Raw genomic sequence first — 12644 nt, 5'->3', positions numbered from 1 at the left:
GCAGTTACTACAGGATAGTAACCCATGCGTTCTCGGGTCACACTGAACATTTTTGAAACTATAATTTGACTTTAAGTAACTTGTAGAGGCTCTTATCACATGTGAGTGAGTGAGTAAGGATCCATTCTACGGACCTGATTAGTGAATGCAAAGTATCTCCAAAACTAACCATAAAAAATGTCAATAACCTAAATAAATGAAATAATACATAAATGTCCAGAAATATCAAGTCATTTCAAAGCCTTCCTGCTTCCATTCTCCTTGACTTCCTGACTGAAATGCTTCACACTGGACTCCCTGTGCTACTTTTATATAAATACAGGATTTCAGTAGTTGTTCTTCCTGCGCTGTTGCCTGGGTGCAGCAGGACTTGGTGTTCAGTGCCAGTGGACACTCCAAGACACATACAGACTGCAGACTATACATATCACTATGCAAACATACATTAAACACTGCGGTAACCAGGCACGAGGCCAAAGCAGTATGCAAGGACTGTTATAGGTTACATAAACTCTCTCTCTGTGTCTCCCCCTCTTATTGGGTCAGCCGCTCCTCTCTTCAGACCGGTCGCACTCTATCAGAGAGTCTGAGTGATATCTCACCAACAAACTCAGTGCTGGACTGGTAATGACACACACGGATAACAGGTTCATCCTTTCATTCTCTATACACGCCTATCCTGTACAGGGTCATTGTGGGGGCTGGAGATGATGACAGTGATCGCTGAGTGAGAGGCAGTGTTAATGCTGGAGAGATCATTGGTCTATCACAGGGCGCGGTGTTAACGACACATATACCTGCTTAATGTCAGCGTGGAGCAATAAATACTGTGTCCACTAGGAGACAAAAGGCCCAAAACTTCTTCACTATCGGGCGAAGAGAATTAATTTCCGGTTTTGCTCAACTGTGTAAATGTACTATTATGGTATATTTGTCAGTGTGGACAGGGAAAGCTTTAAGCCATCTGTCTTGGCTGCCCCCATGGTTTCTGTCCGTATTCCGTACTTTTTCCTCGTTTCCACCAAAGAAGAACACAATTACAAACCTAATTTAAACCTAATTCTACCTCCACAAAAGTTCCACAATGAATCCGAGCCAGTTCACTTGACAGCGCTTTGGTTCCACAGATACAGAACGGGACCGGATTCAAAAACCTCTTGTGTGAGCACACACATGCCCAGGGCTTTGAACAAACAACACATACACATATTTCATGTGTAGGTGTTTACTTGATCAAGAGCTAGTGCTTCCCGGATCAAAGATCAAAGAAGAGAGCGTGGAGGGTCAGGGCTTCTGGAAGATGATGACCTTTAAACTTTGAGTCACTGTTCCAGCCTCTTATAAGAATCAGTTATTATGCATGTTTACTCCTCTGTATTTGGTTCTCCATTTAGGAAGGGAGCAAAAGAAGTCTTGCTTGCAAAGACAGATGAAAGGCTACATTCTGCTCCTTCTCTTCTCAGGGTTATTTTTAGCCCAGCCCCAACGACTCCCTCGGTTTCTTTCCGAGATCAAAACACTGCTGCACAACTGAGGGTATGAAAGAGACACGGCCAAGGGAGTGAGAAGGCTACAGTGAGTGTAACACACTCAGTGAGAGAAAGAGAGTGTGTGTATGTGTGTGTGTGTTTGTGTGTGTGTGTGTGTGTGTGTGTGTGTGTGTCCAGATCGATGACACTGTGTTGACACAGTCGATGGAACGTGTGGGGATGAAAGAGTGTCTTCCTTATTTCTTCCCTTTCCCATTCCATGATTGTAATCCAGCACTGTTAACAATAACTATTATTCTATCCAACTATTTTTACATAATGTTTTTTGTAAACATAGCTTTTGGCTACTATTTGTTACTTTTACTGCAAAACTTGACTTACTTTTACTCAAATTAAAGCATTTTTATCCTTTACTTACTTATGTTAAAGCTGATCTTATGTTTGATACTGCTGAACACAGTGGTGCCAGTTCCTCACATGATTCAGATGTGTTGCTGTTTGGTGCCCTTTTAAGTATTGCCAGTTATTCTCACATGGATCCATTAGTGAATATGTTGCTTTAGCCTTCATCTGACAACAGGGAGATATTTTTCCTCTTTTCTCTGTGTCTCTGCAGCATTTGGCCGCTCTAATGACTGCGTGGGAGGCCGGAGTGGCGGATCTCTGCCCCGGGTTCCTCGTTTTCCCGCATAGCCACTGAGCAAGTCCACAGGACAGCAAACATAGCAGTGGGGGAGGAAGTGAGGGAGGTGCACTGCGGAAAAAAAACACATCACCTACTGGAAACAACAAGCTTTTGAAATTTGCTAAAGCTATAACCCACACATGGAAGCCATTTTCAAGGACTCATTTGTGGAGAGAGTATGAAGGATTCAGTCAAAATAGATCACATGACAATGAAGTGTTCAGGAATTGTCCAGAATCAAGAGTAATTTTCCTGATTCTAGGCGTGATCTAGAACAAAATTAGGAAAAATCTTCAGAATTCTCAATCATTCACACTGTTTGCAACATTTCACAACTTTGCCAAGCTATTCGTTCAACTTTTTGATAAATGAACGCAAACAAACTATAGTTGACAGGACGCAAGCCTTTCAGTTGAAAACCTTTTGCCGTTTCTGTCAAACCTGTGAACAAGTGACAAAGCAAAGCACTTACACTGTGTACACACACTTCCCTGTTACCTGTCTGAACAATGATAGAAATAATGCAGCACAAAAGTTGTCATTCTAATTGTTGACACAGTGACGAAGACATTAGGCCTGTCTGAGTACATCCAGCTTGATTGGCAGTTTGTAAATCAAGTCCAGGTGACTTCAGTCAGTCAGTCAGTCAGTCAGTCAGTCAGTCAGCCATCGTAAAATGACTAACAGGTTTAACTGGCTGTGTGAGTCTCTCCGCCTCCACCTCCACACGATCAGCTCAAGCCTTGTAGCTGATCTGAGAACATTTTGAACTGAATTAATGGGGAAACATACAGAACCCAAATGAAAACCCAAAAACCCAAAACCGAATTTGGGGTAAAAATGTTCTAGAAAACTCTTTCTCATGTGATTGTCAAGTGATTTCCTCACAGCTGCTCTGTTTTTCCTCTGTTTTACTTTGTTGTTTACAGGCTGGGGAGGAATGACTTTAGACTCCACAGGGTTAAAAATCATTCAAATATGCTCAATTATTTTCTTCAGCACAAACGTCCTGCATGGAGGAGACAAAACTGTAAGAAGGGATTTGTTTCTTGGAAATAAAAGTCATTCGAATTTACCCAAAGTTGTCCGAACAGCAGAAGTAGATTGTGTAACTGAATTGTCACATCAAATATGTGCTATTGCATTATAAATCTACTTCGTCCCGACTTTAATTCAGGTCCAAAACATTTAATCCGTGTTTCAGATTTCTCATGAACTTTTACGAGGCTCTTTTGCAATCACGGTGTCTAATTTGGTTCGACTTCACTGACAGTGTTCTCATCAAGCTGTTGCAACATGTTACAGATCTTATGCTGTTATTGATGTAAACAGCAGAGCCCAACCCCCCACCCCCACTCTCCCACCCACCCACCCACCCACACACACACACACACACACACACACACACACACATAAAATCAAAGCCTTGTTTGTGCGTATAGAACAGGTTTATGTGAATTCCTGGCTGTAGGAGTGTCGTTGGCAGGCAGCAGGTATGTCGCAGGGTTGATCAATCATCAGCTCTCTTTTGGCCTCGATCTGTCACAAAACAGCAACCTGACTTGTATTGGCGTTGAGTTGTGGGTCTGGCTGCATGAATGTTGTGTCACAAAGCAAATACCAAACATACAGATTAGAATCTATGCTGACAGGGCAAAGCTGTGTTGGATGAGTTTCACTGCAAAACAAGCTCTTACGCAATCACTGATAGAGGACAATGGATGTTGGCTAGAACAGCTTTTTAAAACGCACCAGTAACCTTGAAACTAATTTAACTACGGCCCGCATTCCATGAAACTTTCTCAGCAGCCGGCTTCTGGATATGTACCTGCACCCTGACATACCTGAGGAATAAAACATCAGTAATGATAATTACACCCGTGCTTTCCTACAATTACAGGCCTAAATACCTGCAGTGCAAATGGTACCTACTGTAGAACGTTTTCTGTCCCACTAGTGGCCAAATATAGATTGTTTCACCTTTTCACGTGTAGACCTACCACACCTTTGATTTCCTATGTTTTTTCTAGCTCTTCGTCAAAAAAGATAAACACAGAAAAGCTTCAGGTAGCGCTGTGTTTGTGGCTCCTGCATGTTTCACGGTTCCAGTAAAGCTCAAGTCAGAGATTGTGCAACAGAAGGCACCACCCATGTTGAATTGTTTTGCGTTGCGTCGTGTTGTTGTGGTTTGTTTTGTCTGTCAGCGTGTATCCAGCCTGCAGCTCTGTCAGTCTCTCTGAAAGAGGCAAAAAATAAGTAACGCCTTGATTGGTAATTAGCCGCAGCATCCAATTGCCAAATCGACCGCAGCGCCACGTGGCACACAAACACTCAAAACCAACCTCCACTCTCATAGAACGTTCACATGCACTCAATACAATGAGTATTTGTCCTTCTTGTGATTAGAGGCAAATGAGATACATGCACAAAATCAACAGGAGTCTTCCGCTCTCAGAGTATACATGTCAAGTTGCGTAATCTCAGTGTGAGAAGAGTGATGAAATATCTCCAGGTAGAGGGAAGTAGACTGCACGTAAATCAACACCCTTTACTTCAGCAGCAGCATTACTACAACACTACACTGCTGAAGTAAAAGTCCTACAGTTCTTACTTACTTAGTAGTTGGTAGTAGTTGGTTCTGCTGAAATGTAGCAGAGGAAAATTGGAAAATCTCGTACCAGTAAAAGTAATATACCAGTACCTCAGACTTGTACTTTGATGTAGTACTTGAATGTGTGTTCTGTTTTTCTGCCTCCCTCTGCCTTTCTCTTTTGGAGACACTTTGTGAAAGCTGATGAATTTGCCTAATTCTGATTAACCTCCTGTAGGGCTTCTTCGCAGTTTGCCTCCATCGCTGTGAAGTGAAGATGAAAGTTTGATTCCACTGCAAAAAATGAATTCAATAAAGTCTCAAGTTCTATTTTTTTTAATACTATAAATCTTATTTTATCTTATGGGAAAAATTATTGGATCAACCACAGTCTGTACTGGATTATAACAATTGGTTCAGGATCATTTGTGCTCATTTTTATTGTTGTATTATTGTTATTGGATCTGATTTTCGCTAATACATGACCCCAAACACCTACAATAAGAAAACAATAACTCCAATTCAATTCTTATGAAGGCACTTGGTTTGTCCTGTGTCAGTCAGTCTTGAAAGTCTGATTTTCTATATAAAAGTAAAAGAATTTGCCTAAACTGGGAGGATAATTAAACCTTTTTATGTACTTTTAAAGAGATGAGTCTCAGCATCTGGAAATAAGGGAGACCACAGCAGTAGAAACAAGACAAAGATGCTCAATTCCAGAGAACCTTGAAGAAATGGCGTCAATCGGGTTTTGAGTCAGTATTTGTTGCATATCTGCAGTTATGGCAGCTTCTGAAATGAGCAAAATAAAAAGACAAACTATTTTCAAGCATGTTTGCCTTAAAGAAAGTTTCATTGCTTAAATAAAGTGTAGCAAATTATTTATTAGTTTTAAACTCACATACTTTTTGTACCTTTTTCTGCTCACATCATGAAATTTATGCAGATTTCAGATTTTTCACCTGAAAGTGTAACTACACTTCAAAGTACTCGTGTGTGTTGTAGGGAACTTTTTGCAGTGTGTGGAGTTTGACGGGGCCGTGGGGGTGTTGAGCAGAAAAGCCCCTCGCTGCTCTGAAGCTATTAGCTTGCTCTCTTTCCACCTGTCACACATTGGTGACTTTATTTCAACTCAGCCCAGGCCTCCCCGCAGATATCAGAGAGATCATCTCCGACTTAAGCTAAACGACTCCAACAAGCGTCGCATCCCTCCCCCCCGTGACCCCGCGACCCCTTGGCACCGTGGGCCGCCCGAGGAGCAGAGGTCTGGCTGGGCAGAGGGGACGTGGCCTCAGGAAGGCAGAGAGCCACGGAGAAATTAAGTCTCTCATGCAGAAAACTGCAGGAGGGGGAGACAACCAACACACACTCCCACCCCCCACAGATATGCACACACAGCTGGGACAAAGAGGGCCAGACACACACACACACACACACACATGCTTAAAAACACAGCAATACACATAAAAATATATGTCACAGATGAAATTGACAAAAAATACAAATGCAATCAGTTCTTCTTCTCTGCTTTAACCTCTTGCTCCTTTATATCGCTCTCTATCGCTTTCGCTCTAACACACACACACACACACACACACACACACAATGGCAGCTGCAACAAAGCCCTCTGCAGGATTAGCCAGCCTTTGTTGGCAAAATACAAATTACAAGTCTTTTAGCACTGACTCCTCCCTCCCTGCAAGCGACTGAGTAGTGTGTGTGTGTGTGTGTGTGTGTGTGTGTGTGTGTGTGTGTGAGAAGGAAAGTGAAAGTGTGTGTATGTGCTGGCATTTATATGTGTGTGCTTGTCTTCCCTGTTCATTAAGATGTACATGTGCATGTGTGGTATAGTCACTCTGTCTGTGTGTGTGTGTGTGTGTGTGTGTGTGTGTGTGTGTGTGTGTGTGTGTGTGTGTGTGTGTGCGTGTGCGTGTGTGTGTGTTTGTCTGAAGGGAGTGTGGTCTGTTTTAAAGTGGGGGTGTTGTTATCATTGATGTCGTGGGGGCCAGCAGTGAAAACAGGCGTAACGGAGCAGCTTCAGAAGGATGTTTGTGTGAAACATGGAGGAGGAGCAGGTTGTCACTTAGAGACATCTCTGTTAAAGCTGCAGGAGACTTTCTGGAGTTGAAACCCTGATTTACTCTCTGATGCTGTGAGGTCTCCTCTCTAGCACTCAGACGATGGAGCTCTGGAGGAGTTACAGTTTGAATTCACTCTACACAGTGTGCTATAAATGGAGATTTGTGGCTCTTATAAATCTTCGTCACACACATTCGTTATATAAAATGTAATTTACCTACCTGTTATCTGAAGATTCAATGTGGCACATGTTGGCAGTCCTGAGAAAAGTTGCATCTGTTCAACAACAGGTTTGTTCAACTTTTTCTATCTTATGTTTGCTTATTGGGTGAAAAGTTTGTTAATTCATTTTGCTTAGTATGATCACTGTAACGTGAAAACAAAACACAGATTTGTGATTTACCTATCTCCATGTTAACTGAAGGATTATGTGGATTACTAGGTCTGATCAGGATCTCTTCTTCATCCCTCGGCCTGTTTCACACCAGGGATGTCCTACTTGACATGGAGCCAGCCGGCGTTGTGGTCAACATCATAAAACCTATTCGCACTCTTGGTCTTTTACTGTTATAAGTGAGTGTTACCCGTTTATTTTTTAGTAATTTGTGAAGACCTTACAGGAGCTTTATAGATAAACATTACCTTAGCCCCCAGGTAAGAGAATTAACCTCTTGTGCTGATGAATTCCCTTTAAGACCCCATCGATTCGACTCAAAAATCCATCTCCATCAAACTAGAAACAAAGCTGCTTTCTCATGCTCCAGAGCGCTGACACTCTGGCAATAATCTTCACAAAATAATCTCTGCGGTCACAAATATGATCCCACTCAAAGTTTGATTAGATTACAGAGTCTCATGATAAACAGAAAAACATAAAGGTGTCTATGAATTGTGAAGTTATAATACAATACAATAATAATTATTATACTTGTATTAAGTATTAAATGTACAAGATGATTGTGTAGATACAGAGCCCATATGTTGTGTATTTTTCATTAGACAATACCTCTTCTCCATACGTACTGTATATCCATGGATGCTGAGTGTACCTCATCCTTCAAAGTCACCTCCTTGATGCAGAATGAGCAGAGAAGATATTGAGTATTGATCTTCATTGATCAGCGCAGGAGCAAAGTAATCAGTGGGCTGTGAGGTCAGACAAGGGGGGAGCGATGCAATATATTGACTGTGGTTGTTTTTCACATGTGGCTGTCTACAATAATAGAATGTGTCGGATTTTGATTCAGTTCTGCACTTTAAGATCCGCTCACATTCATCATGCTTCCTCATTTCAATTTTGGTGAGGGCAGATGTGAGGACGCAGTATTAACTGGGAGAAGGAAATAGTAGCTCAAAGGGTTAGGTGCACCAAAGTGATGGGGTTCTTCAATAGAATAAAGAGACTTCTACATTTCCAACTCGATTTCATATCAAATTCAAGTTTATATTTATAATAGGACAGAGAAGTGTTCATGAGAATACAAACCTGGCAGCATCGCTTCCATGAAAACTGTAATAAGAGTAAATAGGGATCTTTTGTTAAATGTTGGTGCACTACATTGCATTACCCTTCCATCGGAGTTTTACCACATGTAATGTTATCAAACAACACCTTTTTCTTCTGTTTCCATCAAGCATTTTCTATTAGATTCTATTTGCATAGTTACAGCCAATGGGAACAGACAGTAGCTGAACCAAGCAGGTAAATTACACTTATTACACCAATTACACTATGAAAGCAGAGTTTCGGCATTTCTAAGGTCTTTGTCTAATGTGGAAGAATTTTCCGGAATCTAGTGAAGAAAAACGTGTAGAATTTATTTCAGTATTTATAATTTCTTCCTGAAATTTTTTAAATAAAATGACAGCAATCACCATGAAAGTGTTGAATTTACAAATGGGATCATGTAATTGTGATCATCTTTATTAATTTACTGCTTATGGAACATTTAGCATAAAATGAGTCCAAAATCAATCAATTTAAAGGTTGGTTGAAATGACTCCCTTAAAAAAGACTGTTGGACCGAATCATACATTTCAGGTGACTTCTCCAAAAATGTGTGCTCAGCATTGAGAAACAGAGCCCACAGTTTTTAATGACATCAGCATGTCTTGGGTAAACAGCTGCGAGATGTTACTAGCCTTAATCAGTTAAGCACGGAGGTCAGCCGTGTCAATATTTTCCCATATCTGCCGAGCATTGTCTCCTTTATTTACCTTCCCACTCGCCTTTGGGAATAGCATTCCACTTGCATCTTTAAGATGGCCCCAGATCACTTAAGCCACTGACCATATGTCATAACTCTGCACAGGATTAGGCACATTCTCCACTTTATGGGCTAACTGGTGGGAAAGAGTGGTCGACCACCAGTTTGACTTCAACATCCTAACCAGAGCAGCTCAGGCGAAAGCTTTATGCATACATTGTAGATGAATGAAATGTTGCATCATATAGACACAATTAATGATACGTGAATAGGTTGTATTCTAAATTATTTACAAAAATCGCAGTTTAATGTCAGAAACAAGGAAATTTGCTTTGTGACTATGCAAGACCACCTCTCTCTCTCTCCCTCTCTCTCTCTCTCTCTCTCTCTCCACTGCTGCTTGATGCACATAAATAGAACAACGTATAAATGTAGCACTAATAAGCATGCTTACCTGTGTCTGTTGCTTACATGTATACATAATGACATTACAGCAGTGATTTCCAGGGCGATTCCCTTCCATCATTATCCAACAGACTTTTTCTCCCTGACCTCAACGATCAATCCAATAGTGTGGGCAGCACTGTGAAGCTTATGTCTTTGGTTCTATTGATTTTCTTGCTCCCTCCACACTAATCCCATTCTTCGTAGTGTACTTATTTTGCATCTAGTAATCTATAAATAAAAATACTTCAATAATATTTATTTTTTATATTGTTGTAATTCTTAGATTTGTACTATTCTACCAAAAACATTGCAAGACAATAGTGTGCATCATCAGTGTAATCAGTGATATAGAATGCATATGGATGTCTTTGCATACGTGTGTGGGTGACTGAACAGCACTGAGAATGACACATGCCAAAAATCCAATTTCTAGAAAATGAATATCTCTATCTACTTAGCACATGACAGCACTGTGTAAATCACCTGGCACATTTCATGGCAATAAGCAGATTCAATTGTATCAAGTAAATCAGGCTGCAAGGGAAGAAATGAGAAGATTCATAAACCAGGCCACAATAAAGATCATCACTCTAATCATTATATTGGCACGGAACAATAATATGACAAATTCAGTTTCTCTGTTGCATTCATGTAACACAGAGCCTTTTTATGTGCGACCTTCAAAGCTGGATGGAAATCACTGTCATACATTATGCATGCTGCAGATGAAGATGAAAAGCAGCAACGCCACTGTTCGGATATGTACGTAGAGTTTGTCTTTAGGGTTGAACCTTCATTCCTGAATGCCCGATGTAACGCCTCTGTGTCTCGTCCACACAGTTTGGATTTCTTTCGTATTGTCTGTAAAAAAACTACAAATCAATTGCAAGTGATCAAAAAGTGTGAATGTAAGAACTATGATGTGTAATTTTGATATGTAAGATGGCAACTTTCTGCATGTTGGGGTAACTGATAGATAGCATGAACATGAATGCAAGCGTAGACACCCTGCACATCTCTGTGAAATTCACGTGATTCTATTAAATGTAAAGGTTATATCTTGCTCGAGTCAGTGAACCATAACACCATAATAGACGATCAATATGCGCAATGGAAATCAGCATCATAACTTGCTTTCAAAGCCCCATTTTCCAAATTTTCTATCAGAATTTGTGTGAGAGAGAAGATATCATGTATGAACACAGCCAACAGCCTTATGAGTGTTGAACAAATACCAAACCTCAATGTTAAACTGTAGAAACAACCTCAGATTCCACAGGGTTACATTCACAGCAAAGAGTTTAAACCTATGTACAGCCTTTGTATACAGACTCCTCATAAAAAAAAAAAGCCTGTGCTAAAAATGCTTTCCGCTCTCTTGTGTCTTTCCATTTGTGTCATTTACCTGAACTAAACCTCCGCCTGAAAAAGAGCAGTGAGAGAGAGAAGAATTCAAGATATGTAGTGTCAAGCGGAGGTGGATGAGAGCTCAGTGCGAGGACCGGATATGTGACAGTCTTCAGATTCTTTGTGCGTTAGGTACCTGTGTTTGTGCCTCGGGGATAACTTGCTACCTTCAAAACACCCACTCACCACTGCACACAACAAACACAAAGGCAGTTTAGACATTCAGAAAGTGGCACGCTATCATATCACCATCATCATTCTCTCTTTAGGATCAAATATCTGAAGTTTATTCACATAAACACAGGTGCCATCATCATCATAAACAGCAGCGGCATTTGGAGACAAAACATGATTGGATACAGAAAATTCCACAAACAACTGAGCTTCATTGGGCTGTTCAAAACAATAATTTAAAAAAACTCATCTCATTCTCATCACAGCGATCATGATAATAATCCTCAGTCCTCTGGGAGCAGAGTGATTAATGACAGTGGGGAACCTTAAAGGGAAATCCATAGAAAAAAATGTATGGATGTTTATGATGAGGATCACTGGGATGGTAGCTCGTGGTTACCATGGAAACAGAGGATGATCTATAACATAACTGGCTGGATGTTAGTTAATGTACTTGAAAGAAAAGGCTGATACAAAACTGCTATCTATCTATCTATCTATCTATCTATCTATCTATCTATCTATCTATCTATCTATCTATCTATCTATCTATCTATCTATCTATCTATCTATCTATCTATCTATCTATCTATCTATCTATCTATCTATCTATCTATCTATCTGTCTGTCTGTCTGTCTGTCTGTCTGTCTGTCTGTCTGTCTGTCGATCTATCTATCTATCTATCTATCTATCTATCTATCTATCTATCTATCTATCTATCTATCTATCTATCTGTCTGTCTGTCTGTCTGTCTGTCTGTCTGTCTGTCGATCTATCTATCTATCTATCTATCTATCTATCTATCTATCTATCTATCTATCTATCTATCTATCTATCTATCTATCTATCTATCTATCTATCTATGTCAGATGTGAATGCTGACAGAAGGCATTGTGTTCTGCGAGCATTTACATCTTGCACATCTTGTGTGCACTTTACCACAAGGTGAGTCACCACCTCAGTTGTCAAACATCTTTGTCAGAGTAAGCTGGCTTTAACTTAGTTTATTGTTCATATTTTTTGTTTATCTATTTGTAAATGAGCTTCAAAAACCCCAAAGACATCTTTTGAAGAAAACAAGGTCAAACAATAACATAAATTGATACTGATTTAATTTGCTGGTATACATTCTCAATCAGTGAAGAAACAAAAATCAAGAAATTCAAATAATGCAAGTTTGGAAATTCAAGTTTGCTTCATTAAACAAGCTTTGTGCTTAATTTTTAAGTTCATGATATAGTTTATAGGCTGTACCTCAGTATGCATTTAAGGACTCACCTCCTATTGACTGATTACATAATGTGTCATGTATATACATGGAATGGCACAATCCTACTGATTCTGGCTTTTATCACAGTATGGACAAATAACCCGAGAATTTGAGATTTAAGAACACACTTTATCTGGATCCCGACTGCAATGATGTGGAGCAGTGTTCTCACCCTGTAGTTCATACCTGGGCGACACAAATCGAGTCCTTGTTGCTGCATTAGAGGCTCCTAAGGAGAACCTGAGTTAATGTGATTCAGATTTTGTCAATTTTGTCCTCTCACAGTTTCACGGT

This window comes from Genypterus blacodes, unplaced genomic scaffold (assembly GCF_046128005.1).
Source record: "Genypterus blacodes isolate CSIRO-AG114 ecotype Tasmania unplaced genomic scaffold, CSIRO-AGI_Gbla_v1 ptg000033l_1, whole genome shotgun sequence".
Taxonomy (NCBI): domain Eukaryota; kingdom Metazoa; phylum Chordata; class Actinopteri; order Ophidiiformes; family Ophidiidae; genus Genypterus; species Genypterus blacodes.
The sequence above is the reverse complement of the archived record's forward strand: the minus strand, read 5'-3'. Positions refer to the sequence as shown.